Source organism: Vigna unguiculata, chromosome 4 (genome assembly GCF_004118075.2).
Source record: "Vigna unguiculata cultivar IT97K-499-35 chromosome 4, ASM411807v1, whole genome shotgun sequence".
In the NCBI taxonomy this organism is placed as follows: domain Eukaryota; kingdom Viridiplantae; phylum Streptophyta; class Magnoliopsida; order Fabales; family Fabaceae; genus Vigna; species Vigna unguiculata.
In genome coordinates, this window is record NC_040282.1 from 37,013,071 (window position 1) to 37,026,003 (window position 12,933).

At 34.6% G+C, this 12,933-nt stretch overlaps 1 non-coding gene across 1 annotated transcript; it reads right to left on the reverse strand.

The window, feature by feature from the left end:
- Positions 1–12,245: 12,245 nt before the first annotated feature.
- Positions 12,246–12,318, reverse strand: TRNAR-UCU. The gene has a single exon. It is a non-coding gene; the product is annotated as a tRNA-Arg (tRNA).
- Positions 12,319–12,933: the final 615 nt, after the last annotated feature.

A 12,933-nucleotide genomic window follows, 5' to 3' on the forward strand; every position in this document is an offset into this window, starting at 1 on the left:
GTCTCGCCTAAACAAGAAAGCTCAGCCTAAGCGAGAATTCGCTCAGTTCTTGGGTTACTCTCTATTTTGAGTCTCGCTCAGGCGAGAATGATCTGCTTAGGCGAGAGAACTCTTTCGCTTAGGCAAAACCTTCTAACTTGAGCGAAAATCACTACAGTAGAGTGTTTGTTTCTGTAACATCCCGATAGGATATTACGAATTTAAATAAATAAAATAAAGAAATATACTTAAACTGTATTTAATAAAATATCATTTCCCAAAAACGCGGGAAATTTTAACTTTTATTACACCAACAATAGTCCAAAAATCCATAATTATAAATACCATTATAATTATCCAAAAGTCTGGTAATGTAAATGATTACAATTTATTCAAAATCATAAAAAAGAAATTCTCTAATGAAAATCTTTATCCCAAGTCTAGCCCCACTTCGGCTCTAAGCCTCACCAGATCCACCTGCAACATCATCTGCTTCCGTGTACCGCGTACACGATCATCGTCAAACACAAGCAGATAGGGTGAGCTAACACAATAAACATGTATATAATTCAAATACATATATAAACAAAACTCATCAAAGACAATTACATCCTTTCATCTCACATGGCCACAGCCATGCTTGATATCCAATTCAGTCCAAAGGAATTCCATCCTCTGACCCCTCATGGCCACAACCATGGTTTAATATCCAATTTCATCAAGGGACTCTCATCCTTTCCTCCAACATGGCCACAACCACGTTAACCGTGTTCTACATCTTCTAGTGAGTACCTCCAAATGTCTTGCTGCCACACCTATCGGCCACAACCGATAGAGCACGTGCGGAAAACCATGTTACGGATCACACACTGTAACGCCAGGTGGAGTTCCCAATACGAACATAGTATGTAACGTCCCAAGACTACCAAACTCGTCAGCTAATTACTGAGGAGGACAATCTATCTGGACCAATCCGTACTAGCCACAACCAGCACACTCACACCGACAACTCAAGAGTTCATCGTGTTCATCCGCTATCTTGATCCACAACTCATGGGACGTCATTCCGAGCCACAACTCAAAGAATGCCAAGTGCTTAACCCATATCCCGAGCCACAACTCCTCAAGGGATATGTTCCGAGCCACAACTCCAGGAACACCAGCAAGCCCATCTATGAGATATCTTAGAAGCCTTGTAGACAACACATCACGATTCAACCACAACCAATCTGATAGCGCATTATCAATTTCCTGGAAACATACCATTGTACTTTTCTTTGCTTAGGCTAAAGAGCCTTCATCCAAACATCCAAACCCACCTCGCTTAAGCTAGGCTCACTAGCCTGAGCGAGCCCATAGTACAACAGCAGCCCACGAAGTCTCGCTTGGGCGAGACCATCCTTCGCCCAGAACTGATGTGCCTCGTATGACGATAATTTTTTTAATTAATATTATTATTTCCTACCATATACTTATAAAATTTAAGGGCAAAATCATACTTAAAATATTCACACACACACACACACACACACACACACACATATATATATATATGTATATATATGTATATATATATATATACATATATATACATATATATATATATATGTGTGTGTGTGTGTGTGTATTTACAATATTGTATGCATCCTATATCTACATTGTTTAGTACATCTTATATTTCCTACACTAGAAGAGGAAGAAGTGTTATTTATTTACAGTTTCTCCTTCATATACGGGTTATCAAACAGGTGGAGGGAAAAGGTTATGGATAGGATTCACTTGGACTGTTGGGGGTAAATAGAAGGTAACTCCGATTTGTCCTTCGATGACAATCGGCGCGTTTGGAGCAGAGAGAAAAGTAATAGTAGAGTTTCCCATTCCCTGAAATGTTACAGAATTATTTACTGCATTGGTTTGCCATGCATTCCCCGGAAAAACAGCCACAATGTCGGCGAAGAAGGGACCAGGCATGTTGGGAGCATCCATCTATGATAAGGCTATAAAACTTTGTTTTTTACACACAATAAAAAAATAGGGAAGTGAGACAAATATCACAAAAGAAAACAACATATCATAATAAAATAAAATAAAATGAAAGTTCTCCCAAATCCATAAAATTGGATTTTTATTATACTTTTATAAAGATATTGATTAATTTTTTAGTGACTAGTCAGGATAAATGAGCTCATGGCCAACAAAGTAACTCAAGAAGATCTCATCTTGAGTAATACTAACTCGTTTAAATTCCCAAGGTCATACCTCCAACTACAATAATCAAATCTTCATTTATCATAAATTTTATTTCAGTATTAAACCATTTAATTATATAATTAAATAAACATGATCGATGCATAATTAAAAAAATATATATATAAATAAATAAAAAGGACCAATATGTAACTGGAGATATAAATAAGTAAATAAGAGTAAATATAAATAGGATCAGTACTCAACTAGAGATGAATATAAATAAATAAATAAATAGAAATGGGAACTAAATATAAATTAGAATCAGGTTAGGGACACCTCACTTAAGGTAAATATAGAGATAAAAATAATTATGAACAAATAAAAAATAATTAAAGTAAAAAGATAAAATGATAGATGTCTCCTTCCCTTACCTTAGTTATGGAAGATATACTTTTAAAGATGATCTTTGTATTTTATTTTTCTTCTCTTTCTTTTCTCACGCTTGCAAAGACTCTTTGCTTCTCCTCCCTCTCTTTTTTTTCTTCACTGTCTCTCTTTCTTTCCCTCCTTTGATTCACTTCATCCATATTTATACTACATTTTGTAATGATTACACTTAGTTTAAATTGCACTATCTTGTTTCTGTTTCAATGCTTCCTTGGTTTAGTTTAGTTTGTTAATGTTGAGATGTAATATTTTATTTATCATGTATGGGATCCCTTCTTTAGGGTTAGGGTTAGGACTGGGCCTTGACTCTTTGTATTCTGCTTATTATTTTCTTATATAAACAATAGTAAAATAGTAACAGTGACAAGTTTTCACTGTTTCATTTATCTAAAATCTCTTCAAGATGGTATCAAGAGCCAGAACATGAGTCTGGTTCATCTTCAATGTTTGTCACAGTGACTGTCATCGTCTGCCATCTCCCGCCACTGTCCGCCGCCGTCTGCTGCCGTTCGCCGCCGTCCGTCGTGTTGTCCGCCGTCGCCGCCAGCGTGTATACTCCGGTGAAGTCAGGGTTAGGTGCGCCTCGAGGAGCGCAACCCATCCCCACAAGTCACGTCCCCAAAAACCTCCGCACGCGCCGCCACTCTCCGCCTCTCTCCGGCGACCTTCAAGTGCGTGTACACCACGCGCCGCCTTCCCGGCGCCGGAATCGCGCCGCGCCACCGTCGTTCGTCTCGCTGGAGCCTCCTGGTCTTATATCTGCTCTTGGTTCTCTGTATCGGAGACCATATCTTGAACCTAGGATTTCTTCTCAAAAATTAAGTTTTTTTAATGGCTTCTACGGGTGGAATGTCTCCCTCTCTATCAGCTACTCCTATTATTACCTCTGCGAAACTGAACTGGAAAAATTACTCTTCTTGGTCAGCTTCGGTGGAGTTGTGGTTTCTTGGTCAAGGCTATCATGATCATCTTGAAAAAGAGGTCTCTACTATTTCAGAGGAAGAGAAACCTAAATGGCAGAAATTGGATTTTCAGTTGTGTGCTGTTTTATGGCAATCAGTTGAGCAAGGGGTCTTAGACATTTTGAGACCTTACAAGACATGCTTCTCTTTTTGGAAAAGAGCACAAGATATTTTTGCTAATGACGTTCAACGCCTCTTTGATGCAACTCAAAGAGTAGCCTCACTCAAACAAATCAATCATGATATGGTTTCTCATATAGGAAAGGCTAGGGCTGCAGTAGAAGAATTGAAGAGTTTTTTTGTGGCTGATTCATTAGAAGATATCAACAAAAAACTTGATAAGTTTTACATGGTCTTAATTCTGAGGAGCCTGCACTCGACTTTTGATCATGTGCGTGATCAAGTTTTAGCTGGTGATCAAATCCCTTCGATGGACAACTTAGTTACTGGACTTCTTCGTGTACCTACATTGGTCAAAGATGAAAGTTCAACTGATGTTTTTGAAACATCAGCAATGGTAGCACCACGAGGAAGAGGAGGAGGTCGGAGCAACCGTGGAGGACGTGGTGGTCCAAGTGGGCGTCCTTAGTGCTCATATTGTAATAGAATGGGCCATACCTAAGACAAGTGTTATTCCTTACATGGGTTTCCCGATAAAGCTGCTCATGTGTCCAAGTCTGATCATTCAGAATCTAGAATTTTTGATGAAGAGTACCAAGAATTCTTGAGGTACAAATCTGAGAAATCCAACAATCCTGGCCCATCCTCTTCAATGTCAACTGCATGCATCTCTCAATCTGTGGAAGGTCTTAGTCCATGGATTCTTGACTCAGGTGCCTCAGATCATGTCTCTGGTAACATTTCCTCATTTTCCTCCATTTCCTCTCCCAAAAGTCCTCATTTTATTACTGTTGCAAATGGATCCAAAGTGGCATCTCAAGGAATTGGCAAAGTTTCTTTATCACCTTCACTAAATTTAAACTCTGTTTTGTACATTCCTCATTGTCCTTACAATTTAATCTCTTTGAGTCAATTGACTCGTTCCTTAAATTGTTCGGTAACCTTTACTGCTAATTCCTTTGCTATAGAGGAACATGGTACGGGTCGTCTAATTAGAGAAGGACATGAGTCACGAGGACTTTATTTCCTAAAACCAAGCTCCTCAGTATCTTGTTTTGCAACTTCATCCCCAAAACTTTTGCATGATCGTTTAGGTCACCCAAGTTTGTCCAAGTTGAAGATGATGGTTCCGAGTCTCAAACACATTCAAGCCTTAGATTGTGAATCGTGTCAGTTAGGAAAGCATGTTAGATCTTCCTTCCCTAAAAAGTCTGAGACACGATGTAATTTTGCTTTTTTCTACTGTTCATTCTGATGTTTGGGGACCAAGTCGTGTCACTTCTTTTGGTTTTAACTACTTTGTAACGCTCATTGATGAATTCTCTCGATGTACTTGGGTTTATCTAATGAAAGAAAGATCGGAACTTTTATCCATATTTGTGTCCTTCTTTAATGAAATTAAGAACCAATTTGGGAAGACAATTAAAATTCTCAGAAGTGATAATGCTAAGGAATATTTTTCTGCTGCGTTTTCCTCATCTTTATCTTCCCAAGGAATTTTACATCAGTCAACATGTCCTCATACTCCACAACAAAATGGCATAACCGAAAGAAAGAATAGACACCTTATCGAAATTGCATGCTCTCTCATGTTGAACACCAATATTCCTATTCATCATTGGGGAGATGCAGTCCTCACTGCTTGTTTTCTAATTAATAGGATGCCTTCTTCTTGTATTGAAAATAAAATATTATATCTCTGTGATACTTTCCTTGTCTACCATTAAGGTTCCTAAGAATGTTGATGAGGCACTTGGTCATCCTGGATGGCGACAAGCCATGATTGATGAAATGCAGGCACTTGAACATAGTGGGACTTGGGAACTTGTCTCTCTTCCTCCTGGTAAGAAGTCTGTGGGTTGTAGATGGGTCTATGCTATTAAGGTTGGTCCGACTGGTGCTGTAGACCGACTCAAAGCCCGTCTCGTCACTAAGGGGTATACTCAGGTTTACGGCCTTGACTGTTGTGATACTTTTTCTCCTGTGGCTAAAATCAGTTATGTTCGTCTTTTCCCTGCTATGGCTGCCATTCGCCAATGGCCTCTGTATCAGTTGGACATTAAAAATGCCTTTCTTCATGGTGATCTGGAAGAGGAGATATACATGGAGCAACCTCCTAGGTTTGTTGCTCAGGGGGAGTCTGGGTTAGTTTGTAAGTTACATCGTTCTCTCTATGGCTTGAAGCAATCTCCTCGAGCTTGGTTTGGTAAATTTAGTCGTGTTGTGCAGAATTTTGGATTGAAACTTTGTGAAGCGGATCATTCAGTATTTTATGGTCATACTTCTCCTGACAAATGTGTTTATCTTATGGTTTATGTTGATGATATTGTTATCACAGGAAATGATATCACTAGAATTGCTCAATTGAAGAACCATTTGTTTAGCCACTTTCAGACCAAAGATTTGGGTCGTCTTAAATATTTCCTTGGTATTTAAGTGGCACAATCAAAAGAAGGTGTCATCATTGCACAGAGAAAATATGCTCTTGATATTTTGGAAGAAACAGGTCTGACAAATTGCAAGCCCATTGATAGCCCTATGGACTCAAATCAAAAATTAACAAGAGATCAAGGTGAACTTTTCTCAGATCCAGAGAGATATAGAAGGTTGGTTAGAAAACTCATCTACCTTACTATAACAAGACCTGATCTTTCTTACCCAATGGGAGTTGTTAGTCAATTTATGCAAAATCCCCACATTGATCATTGGAATGTTGTGATTCGCATTCTCAGATATGTAAAAGGGAACCCAGGACTAGGGATGGCAAAATGGGTCGGGCCCGAAGGGCTGGGTCGCCAGCCCGTCAGTAAATACATGGGCCGGGTCTAGAAATTCAGCCCGCCAACCCGAGACAGCCCGGCCCGTCAAGCCCGCTGGCCCGTCGGGCCAACCCGTGGGCCAAAACGAGTCAGCCTGCGGCCCGTATCACTTAATAAAAAAAACAACACGTGCACATTTTTTTCAGTATCCCTCCCTCACATACACTCTGTGATTGTGTCTCTTCTTCTCGACTCTTCTCTACGCTCACTTCTCCTCCACCCACGGCGTCGCTGGCCACCACGAACCACGCTGGCCACCACGTCGCCGCTGGCCATACCCGCTTCTCCTCCACCGTGACATCCACCACGTCGCTGGCAGCAACACGACCCCTTAATCGATGTTCATCCTTAAATCTTCCCCAATTTCAACTTCGTAGTTGCTGCCGTTAATCACTTGCAGCGTTCTGGTTCCATTTCAACTTCGTAGCGTTCTGGTTCCATTGCAGGGCTGTTTGTGTTGTGATAATTTTCTTGTTTAATAGATCATTGTTGTTGTATTCTTAATTGCAGGAGAATTTCTTTTGGTAATATAAAATTGGGACATTATTCAGTCAACTAAATTTGAAATGAAAAAAATTAAAATCTGATTGGGCCACAAATTATACAGATGAGAAAAAACTGGCGGGCCGGCCCGCCAGCCCGCGGGCCGGGCTCAGAAATGCAACCCGTTTTACCATGTCGGACCAGCCCGGCCCGACCCGTTTAATACGGGCCAAAAACGGGTCGGGTCAAAACGGGTCGGGCTGGCCCGTTTTGACACCCCTACCCAGGACAAGGATTGTTGTATGAGAACAAGGGAAGTACTCAAGTTGAAGCGTATTGTGATGCAGATTGGGCTGGTTGTCCAATTGATAGAAGATCTACCACAGGGTATTGTGTATTCCTTGGAGGGAACCTTGTATCTTGGAAAAGTAAGAAACAAAGTGTTGTTGCTCAATCTAGTGCAGAGGCGGAATATCAATCTATGGCTCTAGCTACATGTGAACTAGTATGGATTAAACAACTCCTTCAAGAGTTGAAATTTTGTGAAAATGAGCAGATGAAGTTATATTGTGACAACCAAGCAGCCCTTCACATTACCTCCAATCCGGTGTTTCATGAGAGAACAAAGCATATAGAAATTGATTGTCATTTTGTTAGAGAGAAATTACTATCCAAGGATCTTGTTACAGAGTTTGTCGGCTCTAATGAACAACTTGCAGACATTCTGACTAAATCTTTAAAAGGGCCTAGAATTCAATTTATATGTTCCAAGCTTGGAGCATATGATCTATATGCTACAGCTTGAGGGGTAGTGTTGAGATGTAATATTTTATTTATCATGTATGGGATCCCTTCTTTAGGGTTAGGGTTAGGGTTAGGACTGGGCCTTGACTCTTTGTATTTTGCTTATTATTTTCTTATATAAACAGTAGTAAAACAGTAATAGTGACAAGTTTTCACTGTTTCATTTATCTGAAATCTCTTCAAGAGTTAAAGATTGGCCTATCCAGATTTTTTTTGTTTATCCAATCTGACGTTAATATTAACTTATCATGGCATTAATTGTGATTTGCCATTTTGACAGTGCATGTGCATGAATTGTGACGTGGTGGTGGAGATTCAATCTAAAAAAAATTCTTTTGTTTACCTTATCATAATATATAAAGTGTCTATACATATATCATTAAGGTTCAATTTGGAGAAGACTATAAATATTATTATTATTATTATTATTTTATTAAATATATCCATGATATTTAAAATTACTTCAATAAACAGGACAATGGTGTATAATGGAACAATATTATAAAATTATTGTGTAATATGTATTATAAATGTATTCATATTCATAATAATAATAATAATAATAATAATATTATTATTATTATTATTATTGTTATAAAGGCAAAACATATGTTTTTATGAATCTGAAATGTAGCTATAATGTTATAAGTATTATAACTTATTTTATTATTGAAGTATATTATTTTGTAGTAATATTTTTATTATTTTAGTTGCAAACACTTAAATTTTGATTTCTTGAATAATTATAATTTTTATATCATATGTTCAAAATTTATTATACTAGTCACAATACCTAAAAAAAATAATGTATCATAAACTTTTAGGTATTGACACACTGAAAATATTGTGGTACAAATTTTAAGATGTTACACCTCGCCTAGGCGACGAGTTTAAACAAAACCAATCAACCATCGAATTCTCACTTAGGCGAGGGTCTCTCGCCTGAGCGAGACGAGTTTTCGCCCAAGATTTGAAACTTGACGCCTGAGTGAGATGCTCAAGCAAGGGCTCCCAACACTCTCAAGTTCTCGCTTAGGCGAGACACACTCGCCTAAGCGAGATGGTTTGTTGCCCAAGACCAAAACTTCCCGCCTAAGCGAGACGCTCGCGCAAACACAGATGCAACTTTTTGTTAACCTCTCCTAGGCGAGCCTAGCTCGTTTGAGCGAGAATTGCAGACTTTTGTACTGTGACACTTACAGACACCAGCAACACATGCACAAATCACATCCCAAAACCAAACCACGCAATTGAAAGAAGTGCACAGAGCTTATTATCATGCATTAACACGATTTTTTTATGGCATACATTCACCAAAATTATACACGTAAAACAACAATTACTAAAAATTCAGTTCAACTCCCCTAACCTGGACTTTCCTTCGCTTATAATTTGAATCAATGCCCAACCTTCTCTTAGGGTTTTTTATGCCCTATCAAATTCAAGCCACAACTAATTGTTAACAAAAAAAGGAAGTCAAATTTAGCTTCACCAAGGTTTGAACCCACAAACTTGCCAAAGTCAATTCAATGCACAACCACTCAAGTCCTCCTGCACAATCGAGTACTTTCAACCACTTGAGCTAGTACTTTTCCATGTCAGACAAAACAGAATTTAATGGCATAAAGGCTCCCACTACCCGCATTTATTAATTCATTATTTATTTAATTAACTAAATTCCACAGGTCTTACAGTTTCCATGTTAGTGATGGATGAATTAATACCTTCAATGTTAAAGTGTGAATTGAGATAATGATACGCATGAATTGGTGCTTTTGACAAACATGTGTGGTTTTAAATGTATGAATTGGATGATGAGAGATATGGTTGACCTAGAATTCCAAGGGCAAATTCTAAAGGGTATGTTCTTAGTGTATGTAAGGACATGAGGACTCACTATTGGGGGTATCCTGAAACTTCAATAATCATTCACACTCAGGTAGAGCAGAATGGATTATGTCGTGAGGAGTAGTAGGAGGTCCTAGTCTTTGGACTTGATTAAGTCTTAGACGAGAAAGGGACTTACCTTGTGAGTGGTTGGGTGATAATCCCTTGAGGCCAAACTCTGCAGAGTTTGGGAACCATCACAAGTGCATGCCACCAAGAGGTCCAATGTCGCTTACATAATCCGAATAATTGAGTATAGAGTCATCTATCTTTCCTGTGTTATGGTGATTTAAGTGATTTTGTTGGAAATGTGAAAATGAATATTATGTTTATAATTCAATTGTATGTTTCTTTTAATCAGATTAGCTTACCCTTCTTGCTTTTGTCTATTTTCTTGAGTGGTTTTCCTTTGTGCAATGGTCATCAATTAATTGGTGTGAGCAGAGAAAGATACAGGTGAAGATACCCCCTCTTGGATAGGAGTTGAGACAGTAACATGGAATATCTGATAGTAGTCTCTGTTTCATGTTTTTGTTTGCAAGTTGGAACTTTTTGTTAACTCTTTTCTAGTAAAGGTTGTACACATAGTTGGTTTTTCTATAGTTATTTGGATGACTGTATTAATACTCTATATTGACTTATTTATATTATCTGTTTTGTTTTATCATGATATGATGTTTTATTTGGTAGTGTAAAAACTATTAGATGGGATGTTACATGAACCAAATTAATTTGAAGAAAAAAACAAATATTGGGACAAAAGTGAATCAAACCCAAAATATAAGACCAAAATAATAATTAAACCTTATTATTATATTAAAAAAATAATGAATTTAAATAATTAAAATTGACTCCAAATTTATTGTTAATATTATTAAAATATAATTCAATCCACATTAAATTTATATAAATTTGATTTTTCTTTAAAAATTTATCATATAAATTATATTAAATTTTTTTCTTATATATTTAGCAGAAAATTTAGAAAAAAAAGTCCATCTCCTCTCTTGAATAGCGATATGATCTAATTTCAATAAAACTTACACCTATACACAAAGTATATTTATTTTATAAAGTATATTTCAATAAAACTCTTTTTATGATAATAAAATAATAATAAAAATTATTATTATTATTATTATTATTATAAAATTAAATATAATTAACTTTTACAAATTTATTGTAACTAGTTCTTATTTATTTTGTAGATAATAATTATTTCAATTTAAAAAATATATTTAAAAGATAAAAATGGAAAATAAAATATACACCAAAATATAAAATCCTTTGTATATAGGTACAAATATATATCACTAATTTATAAAACATTATAATTAATGAAGATAATATTATTTTAATAATTATTATTTGTATAAAAATATATTTTAATTCATGTAATTATATTTTTTTGCAATTGAAATTGTTGTAATAAATATATTGTTATGTTTTTATTCAAATCCATGGATAACATTAATAGATATATTTTCCAAATTTATAGTATACTAGTTTTAAAATAGGGTTAAATATGTTTTTGGTCCCTCAAGTTTCAGCGAAATTTGGAATTAGTCCCTCATCAAAACTTTTGACCAATTTAGTCCTCCATCTTTCAAAATGCATGAATTTAGTCCTTTTAACCAAATTTTGTTAAGTTTATCTGACGTTTCAAGCGCATTTCATGATAGTATTTAAGTTAACATTGAAGCAAAAATGTGTCAAACAGTATAAATAATTTAAATACTATCATAAAATACGCTTGAAATGTCAGATAAACTTAACAAAATTTGGTTAAAAGGACTAAATTCACGCATTTTGGAAGATGAAGGACTAAATTGGTCAAAAGTTTTGATGAGGGACTAAACCCAAATTTCACTCAAACTTGAGGGACCAAAAACATATTTAACCCTTTAAAATAAGCTCACTAAATTATTTTAAAGTTTTTAAAAAGTAATTAATATAATTAATATTATATATATATATATATATATATATATATATGTATATATATAGCCATGTTATATTTTTTTATTTCATTATTAGTTCAGATTCATTTTTTCTTGTTTTATAGGTAATAAATAAATATAATTTAATAAAATGAGGAATGTGTGCCACAATCTCAACCAACATATACACATGGTTTATAAAACAATCTAAAACACAAAAACATATAGAATCCCAAATATATGAGTAAACAAACCATTATAAATTCCACCTAAATTTTCAGTCAAACTTATCATTCACATAGGATATATGCATGACACAACTATCTCACAAAAGTTTCATTGTATATTTCATTAAAATTCTCTATAAAGGTTGAAAGATCAAAATTTGGTTAGATTAAAAGTGTTGAGGTTTATTAGTGAGTTAGATATGTAATTTATAACTTTTAAATATACATATATATATATATATATATATATATATATATTTATACGTAAATTTTAATTATAAATTTATACATAAAATATGATATGAATGTAAATACATGAAGAAAAAATAAAAAAAAAATAAAGAAAAGTAGAAAATAGAATTATAAATGAAAGAAAATAGACAAAAACACACCCAGTGGGACTCGAACCCACAATCGCCTGATTAGAAGTCAGGCGCCTTATCCATTAGGCCATAGGCGCTTTTTAATTCTATTTTTGAACATTATTAATATTAATCAATTAATATTTTAACATGTGTCATAATAAGTTTCCACCTTCCTTACCTTAGAACTAGTAGGAGGCAAGGTCGTGTTTTTTGTTTTTAAAATTTTGTTATTTTAAATGATTTTGAAAATTTTAATTGTTAATTTAAATATATTATGTACTTATTATATTGATTTAATAAATATATAACTGATATAATTTTGTAAAATTAATTATTATTATATGTTATGTATTTTATAAGTACATTTGAATGATGAATTTGTGATAAGATAAATCAACTAATGAATTAAAATTTATTTTACCATCTATAGATGTAACTATTTTTGAATTATTATTTTTATTTGTCGTTACATATTTTTAATTAATAATACATAAAATAAAATTAAAAATAATAAAACATTTATATACTATAAAATATATTCGTAATATATATTTTTATTTTTTCTACTATATATTTTTATTTAATGTTAGTGTGTATAAATCAATTATTTGTAATTAAATAATTTTAAAGACTTTATTTGTTAATTTTAGTATATGTAATGATTACATTTATTAAGAAAATATAATTTTGATATAATTAAGTAGAACTAA